The sequence below is a fragment of the Triplophysa dalaica genome, chromosome 20 (genome assembly GCF_015846415.1).
Source record: "Triplophysa dalaica isolate WHDGS20190420 chromosome 20, ASM1584641v1, whole genome shotgun sequence".
NCBI classification, from domain to species: Eukaryota; Metazoa; Chordata; class Actinopteri; order Cypriniformes; family Nemacheilidae; genus Triplophysa; species Triplophysa dalaica.
The window spans coordinates 11,013,564-11,027,579 of record NC_079561.1 but is presented as its reverse complement, the minus strand read 5'-3'; the positions used below and the strand labels follow the sequence as shown (position 1 = coordinate 11,027,579).

At 38.5% G+C, this 14,016-nt stretch overlaps 1 protein-coding gene across 1 annotated transcript in view; it reads left to right on the top strand.

Annotated features, from left to right (window-relative positions):
* Window positions 1-10,807: 10,807 nt before the first annotated feature.
* cntn3a.2 (contactin 3a, tandem duplicate 2) overlaps window positions 10,808-14,016 on the top strand; it is a 66,568-nt gene continuing 63,359 nt past the window's right edge. Inside the window, exon 1 of the mRNA XM_056733823.1 lies at window positions 10,808-11,178. The gene's annotated coding sequence lies outside the window, so the exon portion shown is untranslated. The remainder of the gene's footprint in view (window positions 11,179-14,016) is intronic.

Genomic DNA, 14,016 nt, shown 5'->3' with positions numbered 1-14,016 from the left:
GTGGCAACAATTATTATCTTTTCTGTTATGTATTATGCATTATGCACAACTGACTACACAGATAAAAGGACATTTCATTGTTTGCAAGCACAAATAAATCGATCATTTCTCCTCACCATGGCACTGTTAGATAAAGCCTGTTAGCGATCAATAAATGCAAGGAAGTGTTATATATATATTTTTTCATTTATTTGTGAAAATTTTGAGAAGACATGGTGACGTTTTGCTGAGCAAGAGTATGCCACAGACCATCTCAAGGTATTCATGATCTTATGTAACCGTTCATTGTGGCTGTCAGAAAGCTTTTAGTGTCAACACTTTGGTAAATGATGGCAAATGCACTGAACATGTGTAGGGTTAGTGTGTGTCAGTGTGATTGACAGCTCTCTGCCAGTCGTCTAACCTCAATTTGATAATCATTTACTCAAACATGTATAGCAGAAAAAGCACTGTTTTTGCATTCGTATTTGATGATCCTTTGATAGTACAGCTTTAGTAAAATGACTAAAGAGATTTGGTACATCAAGCGTACCTTCATGTATAGAAATTCTCAATTTTTTGTTTGTATAAACTATTGTAATAACATGCACCCAAAGTTAGAATTTGGCTTTAGCTAAATAAATCTAATGTTTGTTCTGTTTCGTTTCCTCATCACATTCCAACTGAAAATAAACAAAACTGAAGACCATGTCATCCCCTGCTTATATGAGTAAACATTTCATTTGACTCATGCGGAGGGAAGTAAATTATTCCTGGAGTGAATGCTGCTCACGAAGTTGACTGGAGAATTAAACAAGAGAACTTGAGAGAGAAATCAAGCAAAGATCAAATAAACTAGATTTTCTAATGAAAGCCTCAGCTGTATTTGTCCCTGCCAAACTCGCTGTCACGCTGCTGGAGTGTTGGTGGTGGTTACCGGGGCGTTGCTATGCAGTCGCTAAGGAGTTCTGAGTGGTTTTTAGCACATTTTTATCTACACGCAAGAGTGAACATTGTCTGTCAGACAAGGCATACGATGACTTAAAGACCCTCAAGATGTTCAAAACCTGTATATGACTTTTTCTTCAGTGGAACACAAAAAAGTTTTAGCGGTTTTGAGTCCATACAGTGAAAATCAATAGGGGCCAGGTTTGTTTGGTTGCATTCTTCAAAATATCTTCTTTTTTTGCAGAAGAAAGAAAGTCATAAAGGTTTGCTATGACATGAGGGTACGTAAATAATGAATGAACTTTCATTTTTGGGCAAATTTACCTTTACATTAATAGCATGCTTTTGCTCATATGCTCATCGGCACAAACGTTATAAGGCATGTTATGCGCCAAAGTTAACATCTGTTTTATCGTTACAGCCATGTTATTGTTTTCAGAGAGCTTTATGATAAAACTATGCAATTGTTGCAATATTGTCTGTTTAGTGTTAATGCCAGTTTAAAGCTTCTTAATGGTTGCACCAGCATCACAACCTTACACCTCTTTGAGCCCCGGGGTCATTTCATATGGAGATTATTCACATAATTAAGCACCACTGTAGAGTTTAATGTTGTGTGTGTCAGGTTACTCCAAGTTGCATCACAAATTGCAGGCGTTATATACTTTTGCACCACGCAATCAACGTGTGAAAGATCCTCTTTCCAGCTGTGAACGCTTGCTTTAAAACAAAATTCGAAGGCAAGATCCAGTTTCGTTTGAATACAGAGTCCTACTGTTTGTTGCAACACATTATCACATTGATCCTATGTTCAGTGATTTGTAACGCTGTTAGAAATGCATCCATAAACAGCCTGGCCCAGCAGAAGTAAAGCGCAGTGTCCTGGGAATAAGTGCTGAAGCATTTGTCTTAGATGCGTATTCAGCTTTTCTGACCACAAATTTGAGTGTCATACGTCTTCATGAGCGGGCAGATTAATAATTGAGTACTTGTTACATAACAGGCAAATGAGATGGCCGAGTTAACACGCAAAAGAACTGTATGGACAGAAAGAAAGGGTTGGATGAAAACTTGAGGGGTGATAAACAGCATTTGTTTTCTCCTTGCAGTAAAGGTGATAGAACATTAATTTCCAACTGAGATAATATTGTTAACTTTATTTAATTATCTAATTCATCTGTTTTCATCTCTTCGATAAAGTCAATTTAATATTTTCTTGTTATTTATTTCCGCTGCTAATGTCAGATGTGTATATTTCTAGGGTTATTGTTGGCATAATGAAGCAGTTTGATTCCTGCAGTAGTGTTAATTCAGATTTGTCAGAGCTTTGCAGTGACGGATGCACATCGACTCAGTTGGGCGACTAGCTAGACAAGTTACATTTAACTAACAGTACCATGGATTTAAGCCTAGAGATATATATGTAGATGTCACAACGTCACCTTTTTTTAGAGCGATCAACATTTTAGTACAAAACAATGTGTGCTTTTCAAGATGCCACAACATTGCGTATCCTTTGGTTGTAAAATCCACATTTATTTAAATTCATAAGAGAAATGGGATAAACCTTTACAGGTGACAAAGCCAAAACTGAATTTGACTGTTTTTACAAAAAGAAAAATGTATTTTGGAACTATAAAAAACTAACAGTTCCAGAAAAAGTAAATTTACAAGAAAACTGGGAAAACCATGTAATTTTACAGGGGAAAAAATATTTTACAGTTTATTTCTGGCGCCCCTGCAGCTTGCAAGGGGCTTGCAGCTGCGCCCTGCTGGTGTCGTTTTAAAACACGATTTTAACTGTGTATAATACAATGCAATGCAAGTCGCATTGGATAAAAGCGTCTGCACAAATGCATAAATGTATTTTGAAATAAGGTGAAAAACTGTAAAATTACGGATTTTATTTTTTCACACTGTACATGTAGCTTTTTAAGGTGTTAGCTAATATTTTCATCTTGTTGTGCTGTGACAACAGCATAATATTTGATATTAATACATAACATTTTTTATTTTGGACCCAACAATGTGTTAAAACAATAGTGCATTTTGCGTTGAAACAACCCAGAATATATTCATTTAAAACCCAACAGTTGGGTTCAACCCTTTTTGACCCAGTACTGAGTTCAAAATAGTCCAGCAATTTTGCATCCTGTCTACATCGAACCACCCAATAACAATAGATGCATTCTAATTAGATGTTTTGGATGCGGTCGCATCGCACTGCTCACCTCTGGTGTAGGCAGGGTGTTAGAGTGTATATGCATAGGACTGTTCCAATATGGCAAAAATATCCACCAATGAGGCATCTATGTATATTTGTCTATGGCTATAAGTATTTCTTCGCCATTGTGCTCCACATTGACAAAGTGACACATTTCTGATGTATGTCTGCCTTACGACCAATTAAATTTGGCCATTGTAAGACTGATGATGGAAAAATCCACATTGATTGCGGTCTAAATGTTTTTGTCTCAATAGTGAGAAATCTGCGACACCAGGCCGAATTAAGTACTGTTTGCCGAAAAGATTTCAATTAAGAGCAATTTGATTAAATCTCAATTTACTGGAGTCAGTAAAGCTTTGCTTGAGTCCCGCTCATGTTGCGCCGCAAATCTCACAGCCAGATTGACACTTGGAAGTGTTTAGACCCGCCACCTGCTTCCCCGCTCATTTCCCTCCTCACGCACAGAAGGAGCCGTGATCTGTCCGGGATAACTTATCGCTGTCGTGCGTCTCCGCGGGTCACGTGATCCGACCGTGATCCTGCATCGGGCCCAACTCCACTAGCCCGACCCAATAAGGATTTATGTCTGAGATGTTATCCACTCATTAAAGTCACCGGTGGACTCTCTTGGAGGAGGTAAATTCAACCTGCTCAGGCGTAATAGTCCCCTCCACCATTCCACAGCGGTGCGCAATGAGAACCAGAGAGAGCCATTATTCTTGTGCCGGCTGACTAGCAGCAGGCAGGATAATGAACTAAGGAGAGGGTTAGGGCACCCAGAGGAAATAAGACTCAGGCTGCAGAGGTAAATTCAACATAAGAGACGAATACCGTGAGGAGTAAAGGTCTCTAACTGACACGGAAGGACATAAAAAAGTTTTTCAGCGCTTATTGAGTGGAAATATATTTTTACATATTTATTTATTTATTTGTTTGTTTGTTTATTCGTTCATTTATGGGAATTTTATACGCTTGGCTAAAGAAATGCATTGTGTTGAAAGCATATTTTCATTTAAGAGCGTAGCCTTAAGGCAAGGTAAAGGCAAAACATTGTAACGGGGCTTTAAATTGCCACGCGCGAAGCATCTCACTCGGTGGTGTTTTATATTGCCTGTTAAAGGCTGTTAAAGGTTGTACCTGTGCCTCTTTTTAACGCATTTTGGAACGTTATTAAAACACTGTCGTGCACTCTTCTGAATTCATCCGTTGAAAAGATGAGCTTTTTCTATCATTGTGAAAATAAAAAACAGTCATGAAACAAAATTGGAAGTTTGGAGTATATTCACACAGGGTGCTAAATATGATGTATGATGTTTTCCATGAGCCAAACCTGTCCATGAGGAAATGAGACTACAGACAAACAACAACTCTCAGAATTCATATCTGCCTTCGGCAAGCATTAACAGAGAGTTGCCAGTATGCACTACAGTCATCATGGCTGCACATCTAAAGAAGATGAACGGTCAATGTCGCATATGATGACCTTACACTTGTGTCTCCTTTAGTGAACTGCTGAGTAAGCTCTGCCTGGAGCGGCGAGGTTCCTCTGTATTTCTTCCAACCTGGATGAAGACCAAGTCCCTGTCTGCGTTTGTTTTTGTCACCCTGCTCTCTACGCCAGATGGTTTGACAGTCTTGCCAGAAGCTGTTAGGGCCTTCGCGGATATGCTTCTCCTGACAGCACGTAAGTAAACTTAAGCTAAAGGCAAGAGAGGGTTATTACACATAGGCTAAGCTCAGCTCCATTTCCAGCGATTATAGCAGTTGGCGCGCACTGCTGCAAACTGGATTTTATTGAGTTGAACTACAGAATGTTGCTTTGCTTTGTTTCCATATCACAATAGCATTTGCTGTGTACAGCATGTCATTTTGCAGAAACGTATGAGATCCCCAGCATTTTAAGGCGTTTCCTATGAAACCCTGTTTTAACCATTGTATTGGAGGCATCGCACTAGGTAATCCAAGAATGCACTGCGTGTGCTACACAAGATGTGCTTTATGAAAATTAACCATGTTTTTTACAGTGTATTAATTACTATTGGCCAAACCATGGTTTTATAGGGATAGTTCACCCAAAAAAGAAAATTATGTCATCATTTAATCACTCTCAGTTGTTGTTTGTATCCTAACATGTCTCGGGCACTATTGACTGTCATGGTAGGAAAAAACTATCACTGTGCTAGTGAAGGGTGCCCCAGAACTTTTGGTTTCCAACATTCTTCAAAATATGTTCTTTCATGTTGAACAAAACAAAGAAAAGCATACAGGTTTGAAACAACTTGAGGGTGAGTAAATGATCATTTTCATTTGTGGGTGAACTATCCCTTTAACTTTAGTAAAACCATGTTTTTTTTTTGTAAGCTGGATGAGGCATGTTGAGAGAAATGTACAGTATTGGCCAAAATTGATGTCCAACTTTGGACAATTGACAAATGTCATTCAAATATTTTATTAAAGATGCATAAAAATGTGTGCATGTGTGCATTCATTGGAGTATGAACAAATGTTCAGCTTTGAAAAGAATTTATAGAGAGAATTCATCCAAAAAAATAAAAAATCAATCTTTTTGTCAATTCAAACCTGCATGACTTTCACTTTTCTCCATGACACCCATAAAGGTATTTGTTGGTATATGAACAACACCGGTGCCCCGTGACTTGCATTTGTTTTGTGTAGTGAATGGGGTCCAGTGTTGTTTGGTTACCAACATTCTTCAAAATATTCTCTTTCATAATTTTCTGCAGATAGCAGACAACAGGTTTAAATCGGCATGTAGAATTTTCCTTTCTGGCTTGAACTGTCCCTTTAAGGAAGCCTTGAAAAATGACACGAAACACACGTGCAAAGTTTATAAGGACACCCCAGGAGAATGACGATAAAATATTATTACAAGAGAGGACCATCAAATATTTACAACTAATAACATCATAATCTATTTATGCTGTAAATTCTGTGAGCTTTTTGTTTTTCGGTGCATTTTTTGTATATTTGAGTAAAACCCATATTCCATGATGTGGTTTGCCCTTCATTTCCCTCAAATTAAATACCTGTTTTGAGATACATGTTTAGTCTATTTTGTACCATGTGCCTCTTATTTTGATGATTAAATGTCACCTAATGGGGCATTTCAAGCAAACATGATCTAATATGCCCCCTGGATATTTCTTTGGGCCATTCTGTCGAGAAGTACAGTTAAAATTGTTGGCCTGAACAAACAACAAAGTAAGTTCCCAAAACGTTACCTTCCAGTCAAGAGAACGTAACCTATTTCTGGCACAACAATAATACCAAAAAATAACAAAGCGTGACCTGTTTCGAAAGGCGCGTGTGGAACCGGGGCCTAATGGCTTCCCGGCTTAACACGCACAAATAGCAGTCATGCCTCCAAGCTTCCTCATTAGCATAGTTAATCCTGTGTCTTGAAGAGGGTTGACTAAAATATTCCTCGCAGGCAGTTTCGCACAACAAGCGCCACTGATACAGTACATGAATAAATTACGGAGATAATTAAAGGAAATGTCAACTCGGGAATGGATGGAGCGTTATTAATGATGGCTGGGCGGTGTTAAAGTATCCTGGGCTGAAGTGGGCATGATTAATGTGTGTTTAAAGGCAGCGGGGAAGAACACAGCCCTGGCTTTAATAAAGAGAGCTTATTTTACCAGTCTTCATCTCTGGGATTGACCCGTTCTCAACACCCCGAGGAATGCCGTTCGACCTTTCCAAAGATCACCTAATCTTCCAGTCTTGTTTCGAGATTTATTTCCAACAACAATTCTAATGGGGTGATACGGACGGATATGTCTGGGAAGCGCTTATAAAACCTGATGATATTTTGCGGGTGAACGTGGGTGTGCTTAGCCTTTTGGGTATACGGTGACAGACAGAGATGCTTTCTTGGTTTATGTGCTTGGGAAAGCAAGTGCTAAATTCGAGTCGGAATCATGGGTTTGCGCTTGCTGAAGTGGAAGTCTTTTTGCTGAGACTTGAATAATATCTAGTAGTAACGCTTGTTAAACTACTGTAGCTGTGTAAACGTGGGCAGCTGAAACAAGAGTCAAAGCCTTGAAAGCTTGATGCACAGGTTCGCTCTCTGAGACCTATTAGTGACATATTTGACACCAGGTCCAACAGCACTTGTGTATGTGGAGCGCTGGCACCCGCAGAGTCATGCCATTTATCCTTCACCGGTCTTCTACTATAGGGCAGGTTGAGTACGCTCACCCAGACATGTAATCCTTTGTCAAAGCATTGGACTCAATCACATGTGACAGCACTGCCAGCCTCACTTTTTCCACATAAACCCAAGTTCAATGTAGCAGGTAGAGCATATAGTAACTTTTTGGGGGTGTTTGGTTTTTAGGGAAGTGTGTAAAAAAGTAACGACTTTGAGCCGTTCTGTGTCTAAGTTAAAGGTGCTTGAAAGGGCCATAAATTCCGAGCATTGACGGCCAGGGCCCATATTCACAACATCTTAAGGCTAAAAGGAGCTCCTTTCGGAGCCAATGGTCTTGTGGTTAGTGTGCTGCCATGTAGTGCCAGTGCACTTGCGACCCAACCCAAGTTCAATTCTGTCTCGAGTGTCCTTTGCCGGTCACACTCCCCTGTTTCTCTCCGATGAATTCCTGTCTGTTCTCCACTGTTGTATCCATTAAAGGTAAAAAGAATAGTTGCTCCTTACTTGCCAATTTAGGACACTCTTAATGGTCGTGTCAGTCCTAGTTTCCGGACTCCTAAATTTTTGTGCTGAGTGTATTTCACAAAGTGTTTTAATGCTAAAACTAGCTCCCATTGCTCTCAGTCTCAGCAGTGTTGTGAATAGGTTTTAAGAGAAACTCTTAACTACAAACTTTTACAGCTGTTTAGGAGAGCTCTTAGTGGTAGGATAAAATATTATGGGAATACGGGCCCTGGTGTATTTATTGGGTAAAAAGATCACTGTGGCTGTTACATCTGTTTCCTCTGCTAATACAAATGCAAACTTTTGAAGTCTATTTTATTTTTGTTTCAGTTTTTTCATTCTTCTCAAACTAGTTCTGGGTCCGTATTCATGATAAATCTTAGTGCAAAGAGTTGCTCCTAGTGACAAAACTTTAAGAAAATTCTTAGAAATGTGGGCGTTTCCCCTTGAAATTATAGAAAAGATCCTTGTAAAGAAAAAAGTCATTCATAAAGCATCTTAACACTTAAAAGAGCTCTTGAGGTCCAAAATTATTACTAGTAGCGAGGAGGACTTTTAAGAGACGTAAGAGTTGCTTTTGCAGCAGAGAAAATGGATGAAAAACGAAAAGTGGGAAAGATGTGTTGCAATGCATGACAATTTCCATATTACTTCTAAGGGTTATCTGATTTTAACTTTTGTTTTTCTTGGTTTTGGTTTTCTTGTACAGCTGCTTTGATGCAATGCAAATTGTAAAAGCGCTATATTAAATTTCATTGAATGACAGTGAGTTAATAAGACACAACACATCAGATCGTGCAGGGTTCATGTTTGTGACCGATCAGAGACAAGCTATCATCTCCAAGACAGCGCAGAAATGGCATAGAGCCAGAAATAGAAGTAATCACACATTAACATATTTGCCAACTGGAGAAATGCAACTATGCAGCAGAGATAATTTGGTTCTGTCACAACGGTCACAATCTGATCAAACAAACAATTACAGCACTTATAGGAACTTCCTGTGTAACTGTTTATCTTCAATACGTTGACAATAATGGCATGGAAAAAATAAAGAATACATATATATACATATAGTGCATGTGTGTGCGTGAGTATGGTAAAACTGAAAAATGACTTATGCAATTTGAAACTAACGACCCCATAATTAAAAGCTCTTTTTTTCCTTCTTGGCCAACCAACCGATCAGTCTTATGAAGACTGTGTCATAAATAGCAATGGGTCAGCCCTGCCTTCTTGGAGGATTCTTAGAAGCTTTAAGAACACGGGCCCTGGTTTATAAACGTCATGTTACACTGTGGGTATTGAAAAAAATATATTTTACAAACAGGTTTAAAAATTTTAACAGTGCAACCCTGCGCTTTTATTATGTAGTTCTAGAAGTTCTAGTTTTGTTTTCTGTTTTCATCATTAGCCCTTCAGTCCTCTTGTTTTATGTGTTTGATGCTAGGTCTTATGTTCTTTGTGGTACCAATAAAGCGAGTCTCTGTTTCTTGATTCCAAACCCTTTCTGTCTGACTTGATTTGTGACATCAACAACAGACACCAAGATACACTGACTCCTATGTCCTTGACTGTTGAGGTGATTAAGGAATAACTCTGGAGCAATGAAAGTGAAGTTACATTTAAAGTAATAATGTGACAAGTGTTTACATACAATTATATTACAAAATATTACAGTATTTTCATTTAGACTGTCGCCTGTCTTTCAGCAAGCTGCTTAAAATCCTGAAGATAAAAAATGTCCAAATTCTTAACAATTTAAACTGATTTCTTTTGCTATAGTGTAAATGTTCCATTTATCTTGAAACTTTGGATAGATCGGATAGAATGTTGCTCATTGATATTGAACTGTAATGTGGTCAATAAACCTATGTACTTCGTGCATTTATGAAAAATTTACTAAATCAATCATAATCAAGAGGCAGTTCAGCAGTGTATTAGACAGAAATGGTCGACTTCCACACAGTTTTCACAACAACAGAAAGATGATAGCATTATGTTTTTTGGTATCATTTAACAACAAATAGCCTACCGCACATTTTTATTTCCATTTTTCCAAAAAAGTGTAGCCTATATGCGATCTAATATCATAAATCTTCTATTCACATAAAACAGTGCATGTGCCAACATTTTCCAGACTTGTTATATAGATATCGGCCTACTTGCTGGTTTAGATTACAAATAAGGGATAGTTTCTAATATCGCACTGATCGGGGCATATTTCGCGATAACATCCGGCAGCTTGTACATTATCTCGCTTATTACACGGCTACTAGCATGAGAAAAAAACAGGATATAAAATGTGAATTAGAAATATTTTATTAGTTCAATTTTACAGAATGCGGACCTTCCACGAGGAAAAGCCGTTTACTTTCGGTTTTAAGGTAAGAAACGACATTCAAAGTCAAGAACAGGCAATTAGGTAGGATGTCATTTGTAAATGTAACGTCATATATGTTATTAAAATACATATTTATATTTATCAAAAAACAGACAACGTGATTTGCTGAATCCAGGTTACCGTGTGTTATTAGTTTTGAGGGGTTGTTAACTTGGAATAACGTACCTGCAAATGTCGCGACTGGCCAATCAGAATCAAGCATTCCAACGAGCCGTGTATAAAGTTGCATGTTTCCTTAAAACAAACGTTATATTCTCCTCTGTCATCTGACATCGTATTTCAAAAATACGTGAATAATCTGTCAAATTAAATCGTTTTTTAGAGTGAAGCCTTTTTAAAATGGTTAAAATAATAATTTTACAGTCCCACTTATTATCAGTGCAGCACGGTACCTTCATGGTGCTTATGGATATGGATTGTTCTTCCCAAAAGTTGGTTCAGATGGTGGCGCTATTGTTCCTAAAGTGCGCTGCTTCAGTCTTTCGCTATTCTGCTCTCTCTCTCTCTCTCTCTCTCTCTCTCTCTCAAGATTCTCTCTCTCTCATTTCCTGGACCCAGGGCTGGTTGACACGCTGAATGTAAATCTGGCCACAAACAACGTCTCACTCTTTCTCTCTATGGCTATGAATCCAGCGTAGTGATATCGGCACAGAAACACAGTCGTCTCCGCGGGCTTCTGCGCAGTTTGCAGACACGTTACGAGGGATTCGTGCTGGAATATAATTTGGGGGTGAAGAACCAAAGGAGAAAGGGCGAAACCCACCTTCAGTCTGCGCTTTTCTTCCCCTTCTCTCTCTCTCTTTCTCTCTCTCTGGAAGCACGGACTTCGGGAAATGGCTTTTCCGAAATCCCAGTGACTGCGATGTCAGCACCTCTCATCCACCGCGCACATACTGAAGAAATACATCCACCTGAAGGAGAAACGACACGTATTTTGGGGTAAAGTCGATATTATCTTATTCAGTTAAACGCGCATTTTGGGGAAAGCTCTTGTGTTTGCTCTTCTGCATTCTTGTTGTTGCACCTTGCATGGCTGTCAGGTGCGTTCGCTATTCCTTCGTTCATATGACGTTGCCTGCATTAAAACCAACACGCGGTGATTGAAGAGGCACGTGCAGGGCAAACATCAATGCACCCGCGTTGTTTTTAGGGCTTAGAAAGAGTGCGATTGATCTGGGGTGACGGGCTTTGATCAGTAGTGATTTGACGGACATGAAGGCAAGAAGCTCGTGGGTTTGGCATTCTGCAGCATGAAGTTCAGATAGAGGTTTGTTAAACTGCGCATCTCCTGCAGAAATGCACAGGTGCTCTGCTGGTGTGTCAGGAAAGCCCCTGATGCGAACTACAAAAAAATTGTATACATTTATATTGCATTGTGTTCGTAATGTAATGGTTCTTATAATGTGCGTCTTTTATAATATTAGTTGTTTGTTTGTTTTTGTTATGTATTTACAAGCATCTTAATAAAGATTCCATGCACCAAATGTACATACCTTATTTATTTACAGGTAAATACTAAAACTTTTATATGCTTGTGGAGTTACCACGTACTGCAGGAAGTAACAAAAAGTGCGTGTCAGGAAAATAAATGCATGACTCCTTTTGTGATTCTTTTATTTCTCATATGAGACGATCCTTCACCCTGCGCTGTGGTTGAATGGGTATCATGCTCTCTCTAAGCCTAACCACTTCCTCCAGAAATGCTGCTTGTAATATAGTTTTGCATTTTTAATGTGAACTTTTGGTTTTTAATTTCACGTGAATTATTCAGCTTAGAGTATGCATGCAATATGAGATGCCCGTGGTATCACAGTGAGTCAAGAGCAGTCAAGAAATGTCCCTCTCGCACCGCATGGAAGTGGCGACACAAATTTTACAAGAATTTGTGACAAAAATTCAACCACATACACGAATTTTGTGTCGCGTGCGAGGCAAATCTATTATTAAATGTGGCATCCGGATCATTTCGCTCCTCACTGGTGTATTAAATCTGTGAACCTCTACTAATATTGAAGCTGGGAATGGACGTCATTCATAGGCACGGTTATGGCCACAGATGACTCAAGCAAGTGTAAAAGTTTAATGTTTTTGACACTGCCTTTGCTTAATTCAAAGCATACAGAAGAATCTTCAACAAACATGTCGGCGCCAAGTGGTCAAGTGGATTGTGCGCCGACATATTGTGCATTGGCACTACCGGTGACCTGAGTTCGAATTCCGGCTCGTGGTCCATTCCTGGCTACCGATTCCCTATCTCTCTTCCCATAATTTCCAGTCTCACGGTCCTATTCATACAAAGATGCAAAAAAGAGATTCTTCAACAAGCAAACCTAAAAACTGCAGCAGAGGCATAAGATGATAAAAAACTGTTGTTTAGAAAATCTTTGAACACGGGGAGCAGCCATGATGATCCTTATTAGTCGTCTACTCGAGTAGGAATTGGAATAATTTTGTGTCCTTAGACCTCTTTCCAAAGCTGCTATTCGTTATCCTAATGAGGGTCTCTGACTTGGGCTGAAGGGACCAAATAAATTAGGGACAAACGAACGCCCACTCTAATTACAACACTTCAGCACTAAACATCACCATCACTGGAAAATATTAGTCGGGACTCCATCTTTTTTAAAAGACTTAAGGTTTACACTCTTGTCAACAAATCCTGGGTTTTATGATGATGTAAATCAATATTTGGTCAGAAGTAGCTTGTTTATTGACTTGAAGGATTTTGTTTGTCCGTAAAATCCCTCTAATAGCCATTCTAGGTTCCCAAAAGGATGATTAATACACTGTCTTAAAAAAAAGGTGCTTCCCGATGCCATAGATGAAGTGATTTGATTGTTCCATTATTATTTATTTTTTACAAAACAGTCTTTGTTGTAAAAAAATGTTCTTTAGATTATAGAAAGTAAGAAAGAAATTGGTCTGAGAATCTTGTAAATGGAGATTCGAGGAAAATTGTTCTTCTGTGGAATCGCTGTGAAGAACCTTTTGTAACATCTTTATTTTTAGTAGTGTAGTTGTTCTGTAAAGACCTTGGAAGGAAAGCTTATATGAAGACAACGCTTCCGAAAAGAAAAAGGAGAGAAACATTTATTTTTGAGAAGACACTTGAAAATGCACAATCCGCTCTTAAATGGATGTAATTCATAATCGCTTTGGAATATTGACCTAAAGTCGGTCTCTTATGAAAGAAGACATTTAGCAGGTTATTGCTAACAAAAATAAAACACTTAAATAATAATTGTGAGAGAGGTATTTTAGACCAAATTTCTTTTATTGTTATAGACTTGATTAAATGTGTATTCTAAAGGTAAGACCTTCCCAGTGATGTAGTTTGTCATGAATACATTAGAATTTAATTGAGACATTTTTATGTTTTCCCCCAAAAAATGAAAATTCTGTCATCATTTACTGACCCTTCAGACATTTCATACCTGTATGACTTTCTCCTGCAGAACACAGAAGAAGATATTCTGAAAATGTTTGGTGAATGAACAACGCTTGGTTGTGTGTCCATACAATAGAAGTGAAAGGTTACAGACTTTGTTTGGTTACCAGTATTTTTGCAAATCATACTGATTTAAAATGACGAGGGTGATTCAGAATTTAAATTTTTCCACAAACTATCACTTTAAGGCTGTGTTCATATTTCTAGTTAGGTTCTTCTGGTAATTTTGGTCCAGGAAAATACATTTTGTCCTGGTTCGCTAAGCGTTCGGACTCGGATTTTAACAGCGAACCTAAAGATATCGAACCTACAGCCTACGTGTAAAGTTC